This window comes from Protopterus annectens, chromosome 3.part0, assembly GCF_019279795.1.
Source record: "Protopterus annectens isolate FY-2018-M chromosome 3.part0, PAN1.0, whole genome shotgun sequence".
Taxonomy (NCBI): Eukaryota; Metazoa; Chordata; order Ceratodontiformes; family Protopteridae; genus Protopterus; species Protopterus annectens.
Window position 1 is genome coordinate 1,038,406,335 of NC_056731.1, and position 21,189 is coordinate 1,038,427,523.

Below are 21,189 nucleotides of genomic sequence, written 5' to 3' on the forward strand. Positions count from 1 at the left end.
ATTCTTTTCATCCTTATTATTTTTTTATTCTATATGTTAAATGCTACATAGTCATAGATTTACTTTTTCCATTTATACCAGCAAGTACCTTTAGATGCTTAAAAGCAAACTTTAGCAGTGCCAATTCTACTAATGTCACAGACAATGCTTTGGTCCTAAGGAACTGTAATGCTCTCCTTCCAGTAGATGTATTTTTTGCACCATTACTCCACTCTGCTGGTGGGCCCGCTCTACTCCTCTACTCTGCCCCCAATTCCTAACCACCCCACCTCCTTTGCATTTATGCTAATCATCCTGTATCAAATGTCCATCCCTCCCCATCTCAATTATCTAATCACTGTCACCACTACCTCACCTAATCTCCTTCATGAATCACAATACACACCTGGTTCACCATCCTATACTCTAAAAGTTTTAACTCTTTATACTTCAACTCTATTGCACTACACTAGCTTATCACTTCCCTTCAATGTATCTTCCATCAACAATCTCCCATTGTATTACTTGTAACTCCCCTACTCTCATACTACAGATAATAAGATTTAACCTTGTCCACAGTTTCAATGATCATATCCTAACACATCAGCAAACAATCTACCATACTACAAACATGTCCCTACTTTGTTAATCTTACTTGTACTGCTGACCTATATGGTTCTAATCCTACCAAACTCTCTCTCTCTCTCTCTCTCTCTCTACCACCCTTACCTGTATAATGTACTACAGTACCAATATATCCACCATAATAATCACACCAGATTTATTTGATAAACCACCACACATAACATATAAGCATAGATTTTTCAATTCCCCTCTCTACCCACACAAATCAAAATTCCATCTAAATACCAATATACCAAAATTACTTTTCTTACACAAATACTCAAAAACATCACCACATGTGGCAATGGACATTGTAACCCAGGACCATATGCAACATCCATACCATCCATCCATGATACCTTACCACAATACAACTACCTCCCTCAGATATCTAAACATTGCTTGCATAAATATCCAGAGTGTGTTAAATAAAGTACCTGAATTTTACAACTGGATTATTCTGTACTTGCAAGATATGGTAATAGTAATTGAAATATAACTCAAACTTAATGCAAGTGATACTGAAAGTCTTGCCCCATTATCCTTTGTTCTGATACTATACACAGAAAGCAGAAGGAATATCTATCCTCTTTTCTAACTTGCTCACTTTTCCTCTATCCCCTCTACTACTCCACCAAAGTTTCACAATGCTGAACTTTTATTATCTCTGTTCAAAGTCAACAACCACTAAAAAAAACATGCAACACATCTCACTACATCCCTCCAGAAACAACTTACTTATTCTACAGGATATTGCACACTGGTTATCCGCAAACATACCTGATTCTTGGTGATGTTAATATAGACTGGAAAAAAACTTGTAGGGGGCAAACCCTCTGATATTATTAAACTGTGTGGGTTTACTCAACTATAACCACCTTTATTCACTACAACAAAAATTCCAGTACTAGTCCAATCTTAGTTTGGATCCTGGTCTCAAACCATAATCTGTATTCATCACCAGAAACCCTCTCTGATTCCCTCGTTGACCATCATCCCTCCTTTATCTGTGGACTAAATTATCACCAGACAAAACAACAGCAATATAAGGAATCCTGCAACCTTATTAGTTTCAACAAGGAAGACTGTATCACTCTTCTTAAGTTCCTAGATTTGTCTTCCCTTAACACATTGCCAGTAGCTGAAGCCATTATGTGATTCATCTCACTTTTCCTTGACTCTCTTAATTACCTGCCCTCTATAACAAGGAGAAGAGTCAAATTCTGACACCCTGGTTATCCCGTGCTGGCAAAACTCTAATAAAAAGACATAAAACCTGGAGAGAATGGCACAAAAACAAAACCTCAGCACATTTACAAGACTACACACATCTTTGAAACTTAGCCAAAGAACAGGTCAAAACTCACAAAAAATAGTATTATTTGCATCCCCAACTTAACCTACAACATACGCCTAAAAGGTTTTTTTATTCAGTCAATAAAAACTTATACACTGGCACACCTAATACTCCAAACTCTTGGCCAGACCTCTCTTCCTAAGGTGCCATTGCCAAATTCAACTCCCACTTCATAGACTCTACAGATACTTTTTCTAGCAATTCTTACCACCCCAGTCCAGCACAATACAGTACTCAAACTCCAATAACTCCACTTTCTTCCTACACCCCATTTCTTTGATCCACCTCTGTTAAGAACAACTACTTGAAACTAGCTTCTTCACAATGCCATGCCCAATTTATATTCTAATCAATCATTCCATTCAAAAATCATACGTCTATTGTTATAAAAAATCATATTACATACCATTACATGAAAGAGGTATCTCTACCAAAATACTAAGCTTTAGTCATATTTTTCTTACTGTCCCCTCTCTCTAAAATGTTGGAAAAATGTATCCACAAACAACTGTTACAGTACTTACTTCATGAATACCTATTCTCCCCAACCCAGCATGGCTTCTGACCAGCACATAGTATGACAACTGCCCATATATACTTCCTAGACATCATCATTTAGACCAGGGTAATACTAAATGAGACTCCTCCCTCTTTCTAGACCTCTCTAAAGTTTTTCACACTATCTCCCATTCCTCACTACTATCAGAAATGGCTGCCTTAAGTCTATCCAATTAACTGGTTTACTAGCTATCTATCTGATCATTGCTAATCTACTAAATAGTTCTCTGCTTTCTCTCCATTCTTCCTAGTGAACACTAGGGCTCTACAAGGTTCCACCCTTAGCACCCTTCTCTTTAACATGTTTCATAACAATCTTCACGCATCTTCCCAGCATGCTTCTCTGATACAATACACAGATGATGCCACTCTCATGTATTCAGTAGACAGTTTCCCTCATCTGCAAATCATTGCATAAGATGTCTTCAGCTCCATTCAAATTGCTTAACTGACAATCAACTATTCTGCAGCAAAAACAAAAAACAAAAAAAAACCCTCTTATTCTGAGTCCCTAACACCTAAAAAAGAACTTCAACAATGTAGCATTAAATAGCGCCATTATAGAAGTAATTTCCCATACCAAACTACTAGGTGTAATACTTGACAATCAACTTATATTTGACCTATATGTGCAAAATCCCATAAAAAGCACAACATACATGTGGAATGTTTTATAGATCAAAGAAATTTCTCCCCATCCTCTCCAGATTTGCATTTGTTAGCTCATATTACCTTCCTCACTTACTCTTTTCTTATCCCATTCTAACCAATCTATATTCCAGTCTAACATCAAAACAAGAACCATGTTATAATTAAGCAGATAGTTTTGCAGCAAATAAGCTTAACAGTTCCCATTATTGCATTGCACACAAATCCTTAAACTGACCCAAGTTGCTCTATCTCAAATATACCCAAGTTCTCCAGGTATACAAAATGATAAATGGCCTCTTAGCTTGTCCTGCTGATCACTCTACTCTTAATCATTACCTGCCTAACCCCCCTCTTTACTTCTCCAAAAAATAAATCCCTACAATTTATAACCCCAAAAATTCTATTGTATACTCTATATTTAAACTCTTGGAAGAATATCCTGATGGACGACACATTAGACGGATACCTAGCACTCGCTTATTTAAACACTTACTAAGACACTTTCTCTCCCCCCACTTTATCACTTAATTCTGGCTGTATATTTGCAGCATCTCCTTTCTCTTCTTCTCATCATCCTCTCCACATTTTCTTCCCGTTACTCTTCCTGCCTTCGCTTATCGTTTTCTTATCACTCTTCCCATTTTCTATATTGTCCACTATCAACTCCAACTATTTTAATATTGAATCTTTAATATTGAATCATCTGCAAAGTCTAACCTTAGATCTCTTCTGTAATCAAGCAAACGTTCAATTTATAAAAATTTTAGAAATGGAATAATGTTAAATAGCTTGTTACAGAAAATTGTAAATGCATGCGCATTAAAAGATTGTACTATTGTTTCTTTTGTCACAGCATTTGTATTATGTATATATTGCAATGTTGTCTCTTTTAACATCACACTTGTATTACAAATTGTGTATTACTGTACATGAATAAAATGTTCCAGTTATTGAAGCTTTTCTCCGCAGGCATACATTGAAAATTGGTTCTATGCCCAGTCAGACATTCCAAATAAACAAATATCAAATAAATAAAAAAATGAAATGCCAACTGGATTACAATGATCTGCATACTGGGGTGGTGATCATTTCACTGTAGGAGTATGAAAAGGGGAGACTGAAGTCTGTCTGGACTTAAGCAAGGAATAGCACTCAGTAAGAAAATTAGAAGCGTACATATTTCTACTTACATTTTTGAAAGAGCCCGCACTGGATGGCCTAGGTGAAGACAGAGAGGAGACAGATTATAAAAACAGTCCCAGATTCTGTTTTGCCCAACAAAACATGAAGCAGTAGACTTTTTTGTAAAGGGCTGAAAGAGAGACAGAGAGAGAGAGAGAAATGGCTTGCCTGTTAATTATCCAGAATTTTGTAGAACATTTCTGATTTTGCCCTGCCCCCCCCCCCCCCACATCAAAAATGACTTTCTGGTAAATTGTTGGAAGACTGCAATTTTAGAGATTCGTAGTTCTTATTTTCCCAAAAATGCAAGTTAATGCAAAACCTGTTGTTCTATTATTTTTTAAGCGTATTACAGTAACATTAATCATTGTCCTTGAGTTTGTCCTTTTATCCATCCATTGTTTTTTGCTTTGTAAAAGATTTTTGAGCAAGGACATTGTGAAGTATGAAAAAAACTAAAGATCACTGTTACAGAATAATTATCTGCTTTACCGTTTCAATACAGCTATTGATGTCATTCTTGCATGTTAACCATGCTGAAGGACTAGCTATTACAATACAAAGTAAAGAATCATTTCACAAAACAGAAGTTCAGATTGGCTGACCTTGCTAAAGTTCTGCATTGGCAAACACTGAATATTGATTTTAGAAAAGCAGTTATGACCAAGCTTCTCTTCAGAAAGTCCCATTCTTGCCAAAAAAAAAAATAATAATAAACAAAAATAAAATGAAGAATATGTTAGTTAAGTGTCCTTCATTTCCTGAGGGTAGTCATATATGGGAAGCATTCAAGTGACAGAAGAATGGTTTGCCCTGTATCATATGAACTATTGCCAAGACAGACGTTCTGCATCTTCCTCAGTAACACTGAACAGGATTAAGATAAGAAAGTGGTACTCTTAGACAAAGGTGGGATCTGTGATAGCACAGCGTAAATTAATGATGGTTTAGAAAGAATATGTGTTGTTCATTGAATTAGTGATTAGTACTGGCAATAGGATGTCATTTTGAAGATACTAAAACAGCTTTTTTTGAGCAAAAAACTAGCCTAGGAAAGACATAACAGTGAAAAGGAGGATTTAGGGAAAAGTATCTTGTTATTATGAGTCCTTATGAGTTCAAGTCTGAATAAATATCAAGTCTGAATATCAAGTTTTAAAGTAAAACAAATATACTGTTGGTTTACATGACCACTTTCAGGCAATTTAGGATAATTATTTTGTTACCACAAGTATTAGCTACTTTCCAGGGAAGCCTCATTCCATATACATTTCACAGACCACGAACATGGATGCAGAAAGACATGTGTTATGACTGGATCATATAATGGCAACAAGCATCATAAATCAAGTGCTTCTCAGGTCATTTCAGAAGAGTGAAACATTGGGATAAGGATTTTGTTAAAGAAACCTAAGGTAAAAATATTATGCCTGAGGCATAGACATAAAATACTATCACCTCCTGTAAAATATAACAAAATATAACAAAAGCTAGTTAACCTCTGACAAAAAAATCTTTATCAGTTATTGGGACCTAAACTATACAACTTCCAAAAAGTTCTCGTTGACCTTTACTCAATCCCTGAGGCCTATGACAGCAAGCCAGCGCATATCCCTACCCATCAAACCTGACTTCAGCATATCTTGCATCTTTAATGGTAATCACTTCAAAGAAGCCTCAACACTTACTGAACACCACTCTAAATTAATCCCACAACCAAATATTTACTTACCAGCAACTCTGACTCTTTTACTCTCCAGCTTGTACCCACCTCTATGATAAAGTGAAGCCAGACTAAACTTAATCAAACCATCCTAGTCCTTTGCAATTTCCCTGAAGAACAACTTCAACCAGCTGATGACACCATTACTAACCTTGCCTCTAGTCTTATAAATACAGCTATACAGGAATCCCTGTTTCCTACTTTAATGAAACAATCCTCTACTCTGTCTCTTCACAGATGTGGTCCTTCTATTGAACTGTTAATCTTCAATCCCATTGTGATATTCTGTCTTTTTCTCAGATACTTATTAAATGCATCCACTCTCAACCACCAACCTACCTTTTAAACAACATCCTTATTTCATCCCAACATGGATTTCTCTCTTACTGAAACTCTAACACTGTTCTTCTGTCTTTTCTTAACACTTTCCATGAACACAGAAATGGCAGCTGTCTTACCATCCATCTTACTTGTCATAACTGCCAGCTTGCATCTCTTGTTTTCCTTCCTTCGCAGAATGGTTTAGTACCTACTTCACTAATAGGACTAAAATTGTAAAAAGGTAAGAATTCATATCATCCTTTCTTCCAGTATTAGTTGTGTTTTCTCAAGCCTCAGTGTTTCTCCCACTATTATTCTGTATTAATGTAAAAGAACCTGTTCAGGTACCAGCAGGTGTCAGTCAAAACTCGATACCAAAAATATTCCCAAAGTCTACATAAATCTATTTCATAACAGCAATAAGTAAAGTAAACTACTATTTATTGAAGAAAATAATATATTTAAGCACGTTCATTCTGTTAAATGTCAGAACTTCATCAGAACTAAAATACATTCAGTTTCCTTGTCTTTATAAAAAATGAAAGTGCATCAGGTGGTATGCCACAACCAGTCAAAAAATAGAATAAATTAAGTTGTCAAAACACATGACAGCAACTAATTTAGCTCCCATCATAAGAAATATGATTGTATATTAAATAAAACAAAATACAAATGAAATAAAATATAAATAAATGTGTCAATATAAAAAACTTTAGTATGAATAACTTCTTATCACTTATGCATATCCTTAATCTGGTTTGCTCAAAGTTTTAGTATATATGCAATGTTAATCAAATTATTAACTCCAGGCGGGGTCAAGGCATTTGTCCTAAGTTGATGCATTGTTTCTTTATGACCCAGCAATGTTTTCCAATCACCTCTCCTGTCCTAAATATTGTCCTTTTCTAGAGTTAAAAGCAAAAAGCACTCAAAGTTTTGACAATCACATTCATGGTTTGCTAATCCACTTTTAAAGTCTAATTAGTCATAGTGTTGGTATATTCTTTTACATAGTAAGTTTTCTGTTTTACCAGTATAGAAGGAGGGACATGTGACGCATACTGCCATATGTATCTTCCAGGTTTCATCTACCTTATCATAACATTATGCTAACTCCTGTGCAGTGAATGCTGATGCATTCACACTGATTATAACTCCCAGATCTCCCTGTAGATTTTAAACTATTAGTTTTAACCATAATAGGTCTTCCTATAATGTTTTTAATATTGAGAGTAGAAATTCTGGTAATCCTGGCCATCCATCTTAGGACACCTAAAGTGCATTCAGACACCTCTGATCCCCCACTGCATTTGATGGTATTTGTATGCAGCTCCAATACTGAGCCCATAGTGAAAGTTATTGACTGTAAATTAAAGAACTGTCTGTCATACCATAAAAGTTTTTAAAAGATTCTTGGAATATTTTAGACAAGTTGAACGATGGTAAACTAGGCCATAATTGTTTTTGTGACATTGGATGTCAACAATTTGTTATTTGTTATTCCACACAAAATAGAATTGCAATGGTTTGGTAATGTGTTGTTGTTTAACCACAATTTTGATTCAATTAATGTTAGGGTATTAGTCAATTTTATGGAGATCATTCTCCACAATAATTTTGTTTATTTTTGAAGAGGATTTTTTGTCAGAATAATAGAGTTCCCATGGGTGCTGTTTGCACATCAGTATATACAAATATGGTAATGTACTATTTGGAAAGGAATTTTGTTTTCACTCACACTTTCTATAGCTTATGTTCAGCATATTTCAGATATTCTGATGATATATCTATTATATAGAAAGGCAACCAACAGCAGTTTAAACAGTTTTAAATGATTTGGAATGCACTACTGATTTCTTAAAATTTAGATATATTATGAATAAAAATTCTATTAATTTTTTAGATGTTTGTATTGAAAAAAGTGAAAACTAATTAGTATCAACAAATGATTACAAACCTACTTACTGTAATTCATACATACATTTTAGAAGTTGTCATTCCATGTATAGCAAAAGGAGGACAGTTAAAAGTCAACTTATCTGGATATCTAGGTTGACACTTGATGGTACTCAGTTTCAGTTTAATATAGGTTGTCAATGATATGTTTTTACAGAAACGATATCCTGTAAAATCCCTGGCAAAATAATACATGATATTTATACAGGAAGACACACAGATTATATTCCTGTACTAAAATCAGATTTTCATAATGTGAAAAATGGTTGACATTGGTATATAAATTTAGACCAAGATAAGAGGGGTTCAGTTACCCCTTCCCATTACTTCTTATTTAGGTAATAGCCAGATAATCAGTGGGGTTTTAGGAAACACTAGGAAATATTTGAACATCTTAATTTACCTCTAGAACTAATTGGCACATGTCCTTTGTATATAGTCGAAAGCCCAATATTAAAAGCATTACAAAATACCCATTAAGGTTAAAACTAAGTTTAAAATATACAGGAGATATGGCAGTTGTAGTCAGTGCCAATACATCAACCTTCATGGCACAAGAGTTATGTATAATGATATGATAAGATGGATAAAATCTGGAAGATACAATTGTTCAACATCAAGCATGGCAGTATGTGCCGCACATCCCTTCTTCTATATTGGTAAACCAGAGAACACCCTTAGTAAAGGAATATACCAGCACTATTACAGTATCAGCAAGTTAGACATTACAAATGTATTAGCACAACATGCAAGTGAATGTCAAAACTTTGAGTGCTTTTTGTTTTCTATTCTGGAAAAGGTTAATATTTAGGAGAGAGTAAGTGACTGAAAAACATTGTTAGGTAATAAAGAAACAATGAGGCTGCTTAGGACAAATGTCTCAACCCCACCAGGAATTAATGATTTTATTAGCATTTCATACACACTCAGATTTAGAGCAAACAGGATTTAGGGCATGTATAAGTGATGTGAAGTTTTTCAAAATTAAGTTTTTATCAATGTATTTATTTGTTTTTTTATATAATTTGTATTTTATTTTATTTAATATATAATCATGTTTCCTACAATGGGACCGTCATTAGTTGCTTTGTTTTTGCAATTCCATGAATTCCATTTTTTGATTGGTTGTGACATATCACCTGATGAAATTTTAAGTTTTTATGAATACAAAGAAACTGAATGTGTTGTAGTTCTGATGAAATCCTGACATTTAACAGGATGAAAGTGCTTAACTATATTATGTTCTACAATAAAGAACAGTTTACTTTATTTATTGTTGTTATGGACTTGGTTTGTGTAGATTTTGGGCATACTTTTGGTTTACTACTTTTCAGTAAATGTATTACCAACCTTCCACTCACCTCCACTAACTTAGCCCTTATCAGTTATGCTTACAACTTAGCCATTACCGATATAGTCAAAAGAATTTCTGACCTTTAGAATTGAAACTCATCAAATTGTCCTTTAACTCCATTGAAACCTGTCTCACACAATTCACTTTTGTAGTAAGCCCTGATACAATGTGTTAATGCTGTTCAACTCAAAGTTGAAACCATACTTCTCACAAGGTCTACCACCACTGATTCTATTTCCCACACAAAACTCCTAGATGTTATCAGTGAATAAAATCTAAAATTTGACCCCATACCCAATAGGTTATCAAGAAAACTGACCAAAATCATGAATTGTTATACAGGACAAAATCTTAATTAACCAGCTGCATGGAAAATGCACATTAACTGTTTTATTACTTTCCTCACTCTCATATTCTGCCCCATCTTCATAAATTTGCATTCAACCCAGTGGCAAAAAAATAAACAGCGCTTCAATAAAATAGCGAAATTACCTTGCCAATGTAAACATCAAATCCAATATCGTACCACTACAAAATAACTCATTTGGCTTGAATGCTCAGATTACCTCTTGTAAAATAGGACATATTCAGTTAAGTCTAAGAAGTATTAATCTTACAATAGCACATAAAATCTTTTCTCATCTCTGGCAGCTGTCAATCCCGTACAGTTTTCTTCACTGGTATACTCCCACTAGACAACTTTGCTCCACTTACAAACACCTGTTACTCCATACAGTAACTCAGTGCACCATAGTTATGTTGCTAAAAGCTGTAATTCAATTTTCACCTCCATCCAACAGATCAACAAATCTATCCCCTTCAAGTTCACTGTAAAATCATACTTCAAAAATACCTGGATCTGTCACTGTACAGTTCCCCTTGGATAAATATCCTTTATCTTTGACAGCCTCCACTTCATAAGAATCCCTTTGACTCTATATTTTGTCTATATATACTCACAAGACTTTCCTTTGCAAGTTTAACTACTAGACTCCTAGATGTTCACATTATACTCTACTTTTTACTTAATACTTCTTAGACTCAAATGAATATGCCCAATTTTACAACCCTCATCCCTAACTATATATGTATATGTATATATATATATATATATATATATATATATATATATATATATATATATATATATATGGATCTACTTCAGTAGATCGAACTTTTACAAGTTTCAACCACATATGGCCGAGACCATATGTTCCAACTCGTACAAGTTCGAACACTGAAGTAAAAACAAATAAAACAACAAAACACAAAACTAAACATCTATAGCGGGGGGCTATGTCCCCCTGCACCCCCCCCCACATCCCCCTTACTTAAATATACCAACCCCGAGATCACACTACATTGCAGAAATGGGAAATCTTCCCTTTCTGTGCTGTACAGAGATCTCCATTCAGTCCAATCGAACTTTTACAAGTTTGAACATATGGTCTCGGCCATATGTGGGGTGAACTTGTAAATGTTCGATCTATTGAAAGGGACCCATTTATAGATATATATATATATATATATATATATATATATATATATATATATATATATATATATATATGTATATCTATAGTCTTTGTTTCCTAAAGGTAATATGACCTGTTGTAATGTGATACACTCTTCAATATACTTCCAGAATGTGAAACAAATGTTAGCTTTTAGATAATAATTATACAATGCTCTAACATATATATATATATATATATATATATATATATATATATATATATGTATGTATTTATATTCAACTGTATACCATATATTTGTATTTATTCTTATATATATTTACTCAAATGGATACTTATAGTGATTGTTACTCTTTTCCAGAAAAGTCTCTCCAAACATCAGCTTAAAAAAAGGTTTCAAACACAGCTGGACTTTCCTGGCAAACAAATACAAATAAACCAACAAATGAATAAATAGAAAGATTAATATACATGCATACATATATATATATATATATATATATATACATATATATATATATATATATATATATATATATATATATATACATACATGTTAAGTTGGGGGGTCATAGTGGAATATATATGGGCAAATTTAATAAAGCCTACATGGACTTTTTTTTTTCCATGTAGGCATCATGGCATACTGCCTACATGAAATTAAGCAGGTTTATGATCCAGTAAACAGAGCTGGGCAGTGCGCACACACGCGCCAACATGGACGTATCCATGGCATGCAAATTACCTCATAAGCAGGTGAATTGCATGCAAATGAGGGAGGTAGAGCAATCCAGCAAGCAGATAGGTAGTCCTGCAGATGCTGTGTTAGTGTCCATAGTGTACATGGAAAAATTAATGTACAGGATTTTAAACAGACAACAAGGGCTGTAAAAGTGTAGTTAGATGGGCACAAATAGTATAGCAGACACAAACGTGTGCAAAATTATCCACCATGTGTCCAAAACTTTTTGGGAAATAATTTAAAGTAATTTTATTATTTTTTTATGGTATGGGTATATTTGTGCGCAGTGCGGAAACATGCTTTTATAAAAAAATAAATGAATAAAAATGAGTGTAAAAACCAAATTTATTTGTATATGACAGTAATGTATAATAGGACCCTGCATGGAGTATCTACAATGGTAGGCTGGTGCTTTCGCTAATGAGGCAAGGTCTGGAACTGTGTAATTTACAGGTTGTGTGCACAGATCCCTATGCAAATGAGGTGGGGTTACTGAATACCACAAATGGGTATCTGTTTTCACAGATCCCATCTGTGTAGGCACAAAACCATGTTGGTATCCAGAGAAGAGGTAGCAGAAATCAAGGGGGGGGGTGTATCTGAGGACTTGTAAGCTCATTGGAGCTCAGCGCCACCTGTTTTTGTGACACAGCACTCTACTGAGCAGGGGGGTATGTACAGTTTCTGCTAAGTTTTTTTTTTTACCTTCGGGGCGCATGTTTCCCCATGTTTCTGTGTGCTTGCTGTGTTTGCATGGCATGCCACCTTGCTGAGCATGACCTTTTATGGTGTGTGCGGTGACTGCTGCATTGTTTACCTTCATGGTGCTTGTAGCATGGGGTGCTGCAGTGCTGAACATGGAAGGCCGTCCAAAAAAAATTGGCTGAGAAATCAAACGGTATATGAATTACTGATGACCTCTGTTTCACTTAAACTAGGGCCATTAACAGTCCATAATGATCTATTTGGCAGGTGGAATGCATCATAGGTAGCCAATCACACAGGTTGCACTTACAGCAGACCACTATAAAGGTTGCATGAATCCTACAATCTGATTTCACCCCCATACTCTCCACCAGTGGAGTACAGACTTGGGATTTTTAACTGAAGGAATGCTAGGGCCTGCAGCAGGTCTGCTTCATCTGTATGTGCTAGATGCTGAGTTCAAGGTTGCTGCTGCTGCAGCTAACAATAGGACTAGACTGAGAAGGAGAAGAGTGCTCAGGTCCAGAGTAACCTCCCAGGATCTACATGAGCTGGAGGCTGTAGAGTGCTACAGGGTGGACATGGACATGCTACAAGAGCTCATTGAGCTCTGCTGCCCTCAACCCAGACACAGAGCCAACAGAGGGGAACCTATCCCAGTGGAAAGAAATGTATGTGTAGCTCTTAGGGTATTAGCTACAGGTAATTTTTAGAGGCCAACTGGGGAAATGATGGGGGTCTCACAAGCATCAGCATCCAGGGTACTCCACCAGTTCCTGGATGTCATGCTACCACCTGCCAGTGACCACATGTATTTTCCCACACCCCTGAGGAGAGGACAAGCAGTATGCAACACTTCTACAATGTAGTGCACTACCCTGAGGTACCAGTTGCCATAGATTGCACTCAGGTACACATCAAGGCACTACCCAATGAGGAGATTTGAATCTATGTCAACCGCAAAGGGTATCACTCCATCAACTGCCAGGGCAGGTTGTATGCAGTACCCAGGGCATTATCATGAATGTGTGTGCTGTCAGCCTTGGCAGTTATCCCGACTCCCATATCCGGCATACATCATGGCTGTACCAGATGTTTGCTAGGAGGATATCTCACATGGACATTAACTAGGGGATGCTGGATATGCACTGGAACCATGGATGATGACACCCATCAAAAATGCATGCACACCCATGGAAGAATGCCATAATATTGCAAACGCACAAACTAGGAGCATCATAGAGTATGTATTTGGGCTACTAAAGTCGCAGCTCTGGTGCCTCAATATATCTGGTGGATCCCTGCAGTACTCTCCAGCCAAATGTGCACAAAAGTTCACAGTATGTACCATGCTACACAATATGTTCCTGCTGAAACAGCTGTGGCAGGATTTGAAAAAAGAAGGGATACACAGTTCCCCATCAGTGCCTGTCCCACAAGGGGATTCAGAGGAGGAAACCCCTGAGGATGTCCCTGTAGGGAGATGTAGGCATGCCCAGTATGTCCTAGGCTTGGCCATGAGACAACACATTGCACATGCACTGAAAACCTAGGGCCCTAGAGACTGACACCTTACTCCAACCCGCATACATATAGTAAAAATGATTCCAGCCAGCCCACACAACCTGTACCTAACCATGTATTGGCCGTCTACTACATGCATCAGGCAGAATCAGCCCCAAACTACAGGTCTGTCAACTGATGCATTCACAAGTTAAGTCACTCACTTATACACCACTTGTAAGGTGTACTAGAATATGGTAGCTTATGTATGGACTGGCTACATGTATGCAAGGGAATATAGTTGGCTACTGGGCTACTTGGAGAGCTCTAACAGCCACTTGGGACATCAGGTACTCTGTCCAACAGTATGTGCTCCATAATATGCACTAGGCCACATGGCTGGAAAATCGACTATGTTATTTGAGGGAGATGGCAAGTCACAGGAAAGTCACTCAACTGTCTATGTCAGCAGAGCATTGGCTGGTCGTCCCCCACCCCTAACACATCAGTGTTCCCACACAACCTCTGTAACAGTAAGTCTGCAATGATATATCAGTAGACCAGCCAATTCCAGGGCTGTGACATAGATCCTGGCCACATGTTGCATGTCTCACATAATGCAGAGATGACAATGCATGTCTGTATGCTGTTGATTGTGTGCAGAATGACACCTCCCTGTCTGGTGGTTGGTGTGGCTTACTGGGCTAGGGATGTTAGTATGGGTGATGAAGTTGATGGTTTGAATCTGGCAGCATCCACATCTTTTGCATGTGAGGTACTTGTATTCTGGTATTCCCACAGACTCTCATACCCCTCAATCTGTTACTGCAGGAAATCTGGACAAAGTCAGAGAGAATAGGGGGTTCAAAGGGTCAAAACTACAGACAAACATTGCACATGCTCTGATGAACCTAGAATGTGACTAGTATACCAGCGGGTTGCAACAGAACAGAATAGCTGCAGGATGCAAAGGCTGTCACTTAAATGTTTCAGTAGTTAGTACAATTCAGTGATTGCATTGTACAATATTTTACAGAAACACCACAAATGTATGAAGAGTTATGTACCGCAGTCACATATTAAGTACAGCACACAGCCGGGGAATGCCTTGAACAATTTCAGGGAAGTGCTGTACTGCAGAAACAGGTGCAGCAGCCAGTGTCTGCAGTACACAAAATCCTGGACCAGAGTACAGGTGGCTCTGGCCTGGAGTCACCTTATAATTACTGACAGTCCCACTGGGCATGCTTCTACACTTAGTCAACTTGAGTGCAAGTCTGTTGCCTCTTCCTTAGAAAGACCTGCTATGCACTAATACATCTGTACATACAGACAGCTACGTATACATATCTGTCTGTCCTTATCCCCCTCATACATGATTAGTGTATCTATCAGTATGTATCACATATACATATGATACCGATATATATATATATATATATATATATATATATATATATATATATATATATATATATAAATTCCAATGATACATAGACTCTCCACATATATCTACCTAACACATTTACATAACTTACACACACAGCAACATTTAAAGAGACGTCCCTGTTATACACATTAATTTATATATATTTATATATATATATATATCTATATATATATATATATATATATATATATATATATATATATATATATATATATATATATATATATATATATACATATATGTGTGTGTGTGTCTGTAAGAATGTTCCCGCATACCCTCAGAATGCTGAGGTTATCTGCACTTATGTATCACAGCAGTTTTCTGAAGAACCAGACCAAGACCACAACAGTACGTAAGCCATTCACCCACAGACCTATGTTCTTGCAGAATTTTACCTTGTAGACAGACACAGTTGAGCAGGTGTTGTACAATGGTTTTAACGCATGCCTTGGAGTAGCCATATTGTCCCTGAACACATGTTTGCCTATATAACTGCAACCAGCCACATATGGCCATATTGGCAACTGTGCACACATAGCAAGGTTATTAACAGGTATCCCACTCCTAGAACACTAGATACAATAGCAGTACCAAGCAGTATCACTCTGCAGACCACACATGCTGTCTAACACAAGGCTACTTTGTATTCTCAAGTACTGTGCCTCCAATCACATATAAATCTGATGTAACCTGTGGCGCATACATTAAGTTCTGCAATCTATAGTGTGTAATAGTAGATAGTTAGGGGTTCTAATCTCACATCAGCCAACTCTGTGTGTGTAAATATCTCCCTTGCAGCAGTACAAACATGCCCATATGGGCCATCTCTGTGCAACAGTTATGCAATTTATGGCCCTGTGTCTAGCTAATGGCCTCTACACTGCCCACCTCTACAAGGTCTGCAAATGTCATCCACCTAAAGAGTGCTGGGAGACAGTCTAATGTCAAGTAAACTCTAGCACATGCGATAAGTACTGCAACCTATAGTATATAACAGTAGATAGGTAGGGGTTCTAATCTCACATTAGCCAACTCTGTGTGTAAACATATCCTCTTACAACACTATAGACATGCCCATATGGGCTATCTCTGTGCAGTGATTATGCATTTTATGGCCCTGTGACTAACTGCTGGCCCTAAATTGCCCTCCTCTACATAATTATAACTGATGTCTGCCACCTGTCTGACCCAAACACAAGATATCTGTGGATGTGCCAATTCCATCACCACACCTTCTAGATTTGTAAGTTCAGAGGTTCATATGTTCATAGGTAGGTACTAGGCTATTGGCCCTAGGGCCTATATAAGCCTAGCCAAATGGTACCTGGGCTTTCTCCACCCAAGAAAATTATTTTTCTGTGCCCCTGTCAAGCAGAGCCACAGAAGTGATCCCCAGGGTGAATTTCCTATCTCCCATCCAATCATCAAGATTTTTTTCTTGAAGAGTACTAATAAGGAGCTTTGTTTGATATAGATAGGTGGTTTGTTCCAGAGTATGGGAAGTCTCTGGGACAGGAATCTATCCCACCAGCATGTTCTGTTTATTGTGGTGACAAAGTTTAGGTCCCTAGAGCATGTAGCGTGGAGGGATTAGGATTTCTTTAAGTGGAGCATGTCTAACAGCTCTGGGTTTGACATAGCTTTATATGTTAGGTAGAGATCGCCTCTGAGTAGGCAATATGCGATGTAGTAAAGCTAGAGTATTTTGAGACGGTCTGTGTAGGGCATCTGTTTGAGACTGGTAATCCTCTTTGTGAGGTATTTCTGTGGCCTTTACAGTTGCTGTACATGTCTTGTGAGGTACATACCAAAAGGGGTGTTGTACTCTATAATGGGTCTAATGAGTGATGAGTAGAGAGGAACAATGACCTCTTTTTTCCTGGATGAAAAACCTTTTGTGATGAGGTGTGCCACATAAAAGGATTTCCTGACTACTGTGGTGATGTGATTATCAAAGCAGAGACTACTGTCCACCTTTGTCTCAAGGTCTCTTATCACACTTTTGGTGTTAAGTAGACTACTGCCTATGTGGTAGTTCATGGGTACAGAGTTTTTAGCAAAAGGGATGATAATGCACTTTTTGGCACTAAGCTTGAGGCCATGGCTTTGACATCAGGCATCTGTCTCAGTGAGGCCCTTTTGTAGAATGTCCACATCATTAGGATTTTTGATTATGGCTTCTAGTCTGCAGTCATCTGTGAACTTTTTTAGCCAAAGACCTTCTGTAGTAGCCTGTACTTCAGAGCAGTAGATACCAAACAAGAGAGGACCCAGGACTGAACCGTGTGATACTCCACTTGTCACTGGTCTGAAGTTGGATTTAGAGTCTGCTACTTTCACAGTGTGGGTTCTGTCAGTGAGCCAGTTGGCAACCTATCTTGTGACATAGGGATTTATACCTAGTTTAGTGAGTTTATCTATAATTTCAGAGTGGAGCATGGTGTCTAAAGCCTTGGTGAGATCTAGATAGGCTGTGTGAACCACTTTACCCTCATCTATGGCTCTGGTGACCACTTCAAAGAAGTCTATCAGGTTTAGGAGACATGATCTGCCTTTTACAAACCTGAACTGGGTAGGGACAAGAGTTTGGAGATTACCAATGTCATTGTTTATAAGAAACCCAGGTGACATGCAGCAAGGGTAGCAGACCTTATCATGAAGTATGAATGCATGATTATGCTAACTGCCCCCATTGCCCCTGATACATGTGCACCTAGGGAGCCATGCACATATACTGCGGTATCTTCCTGACATAATATTTCTGTCACAATTTTGAACTGTCTTACTGTGCAATATAAATGTAGGCCTTAAATCAATCACTTAAGTGCATTTTTTCCAGTAAAAATAAGCTAATAACCTTGTAATGAATGACGATCTGTTAAGTCAGTGCAATAATGCAAGTATTTATTATTGCTGCATTTGTCATCTGCATCTATAGAATTTTGTGTATTACTGTCATGTTAAATGTAGTCTATGTTTTATATACACATTGAGCCCAAAGAAATATAGTTTCACTCCGTTTGGACTTGTGTGAATCAACGTGACAATAAAGTTTACTTTGACTTTGACTTTGCTGTGCTGCCATGTCATCCTGTGCTGCTGTATTTCCACCATATGTCCATAGTTTATTCCCTCAGACTCCTGGAACAGAAACTTACACAGGTCCATGACTCACCTGTCATTCTGTAACATTACTGCCAGTCCAACATCATGCAGCAAAGATACACAAAGTCTGATGTGTAGTCATGTCACATGCCAGCATACAGTATCTGTTGTGGCCCACAATAAGTGGCATGGCAAAACAATACTACACTACACAAGTACATATCAATTAATATAGACAGCCTCTGCATCAGACACATAGTAGCATTTCCCTGCATCGATGACATGGATGGCAGTGATGTAGCACAGGATATCATCACATTCACAGGGTGTGGTGTGGGCATGCTGGAGGCCTAGGCTGTGCCATACAGTTCAGAACATGTGTGTAAGTCAGGAAGGAGTGCAGGTTAGATGGGCCATGGAGAGGTGCTGTGTGTGTCTGTTGGTAACCTGCATGTGACGGTAGTGTTTGAGTGTGTGCGTGTAAACAGTCAAGCCCCGTGCTACCACTACACATGTGTATGTTGGACAGCTTTGGACCGTACATAGTAGAGTGGACAATTCACCATCTCTGGCCACAAACACAGGAACTGGCTCAGCCAGGAGTAGTACTGGCACCACCATGTCCAAGGTCAGATGCAGTGCAAGTACTCAACGGTGACTGCTATCTGCTGGGGCTGTTTCCCCCATGGGACTGCACAGGACCACATGCCCATGGCCTGCAACATCATGGCATGGACATCACACTTCCCTCTGTAGCATTGGAGGTAATGCCACTATGTGAAAGTGACTGTGCACCACCACGTGGACACTCAGCAGATGGTGTTGCTGATCTATGTCCATGTGTCTTACGTCCAACTCCAACCAGATGTTCCAGCACAGACAATGCATGGTCCAAGTCCGACACTGTCTCAGCTCTCCATCTGTCCACTGCATCAGTGAACCCATCCAGGGTGTTCCCAATGTGGTGGAGGCAGTCACAGATGTCAGAATGTGCTGAACCCATAACCCTAAGAATCCATCTAGTGTTGCATTCAGAACATGCCTGTGTCTCCATGATGGCCTGAAACATGCACTGAGTGAACTGTGATGTGAAACCTGCAACAGGTGGTGGATTGACAGCAGTGCTCCTATGAACACCTTTGTCAATCTGCCTGTTTGGGACATCTCTAGCTCTCTGGCTATGGCCAGTGTCTATACTCATTGATGCCATAGTTGCCACACTGTCCTGTTCAATGTTGCCACCCTCTGACTGTCCAATATCTGTGACATCTGGAGACTGTGTATGGGTGGGCATAATGACTTTGTGCAGTGACAATGGGGGCAGAAAAGAGATGTCATCCTCCGGGACAGATTCAGCACCCAACAACCTCACCTGTGCCTCACTATGGCCACCATCAGGATCCAATGAGACACTGACATCAGGTTGTGAGTGGGACAGACTCCAACCTCCCCTCTTCACCTGTGAGAAACAAGACAAAAGCAGTACATAACTACCTGCATTATACCTACCTTCTACTCAGTCTAATGTACAATTCTCATAGTCTCACAAATTTTATCTCAGTACTCCTGAACAAACTTGAATCTACCTACAATAAGGTAGCTAGATTTGCTGCCCAACAAACCTACAAATCCCACCACTGTCTCTCTCTAAAACACCTAAACTAGCTTGAATTTCCCCACAAGCTTCTTGTCTCTCAGCTCCAGATCATCCATTCTATCCTATACCAGCCTTCCTACTGCCCAGCACTATTCCCTCTCGTCTCCCATTATTCTCCCTCCAGACCTCTCCGAAGCACTAACTAAGCCCTACTACAAATCTACAAACCCAAGTCTAAATTTGGACACAACATGTACATCTATCATCCCACTATTGCCTGGAATAGGCCCCTACTAGAAATCAGGACCCTTACACATCCTAAACAATTTAAGACAGCCACCAAAGAGCACTTTAAAAGTCACTGGTCCTGCCACTGCACTCTCCCTCCTTAAGATCCCCTACTTCTCATACCTTAATCTACTTTCTGCCCTTAACTCACTCGTCTCTCTAGCGCTGTCTAATCTTCCTTGACTACTCTTTCTACTGTCTTCTAAAATCTATTATGCAAATTGCCTCAGAGAAGCTTTCTATTGTAATTGTCTTGCCTTCATGCAACTACATCATGATAAAACTGGGTTTTTGTAAACACTTACCCCAAAAACTATACTCAGCTTAATGACATATTTCTTTTTATACATCGTGGAATAGTTATGCTATACTCCTGATTATTGACACTGTATAACATTGTATTGCTACTTAATGATTTGTAATAATCCTGTAACATTGCTGTTTAATGCTAATTTATAATGAAAATTGTATAATATGTTGAAGCATTTCTCCCCGGGCTTCCGCTGAAAAAAAGCTTTTTAGCTCAGTCGGACAATCCCGGTCAACAAATGTAAAATAAATAAATAAATGTATGGTAATCCCCACCGACTCATACAGATGAGGTTCCACAACTGCATTA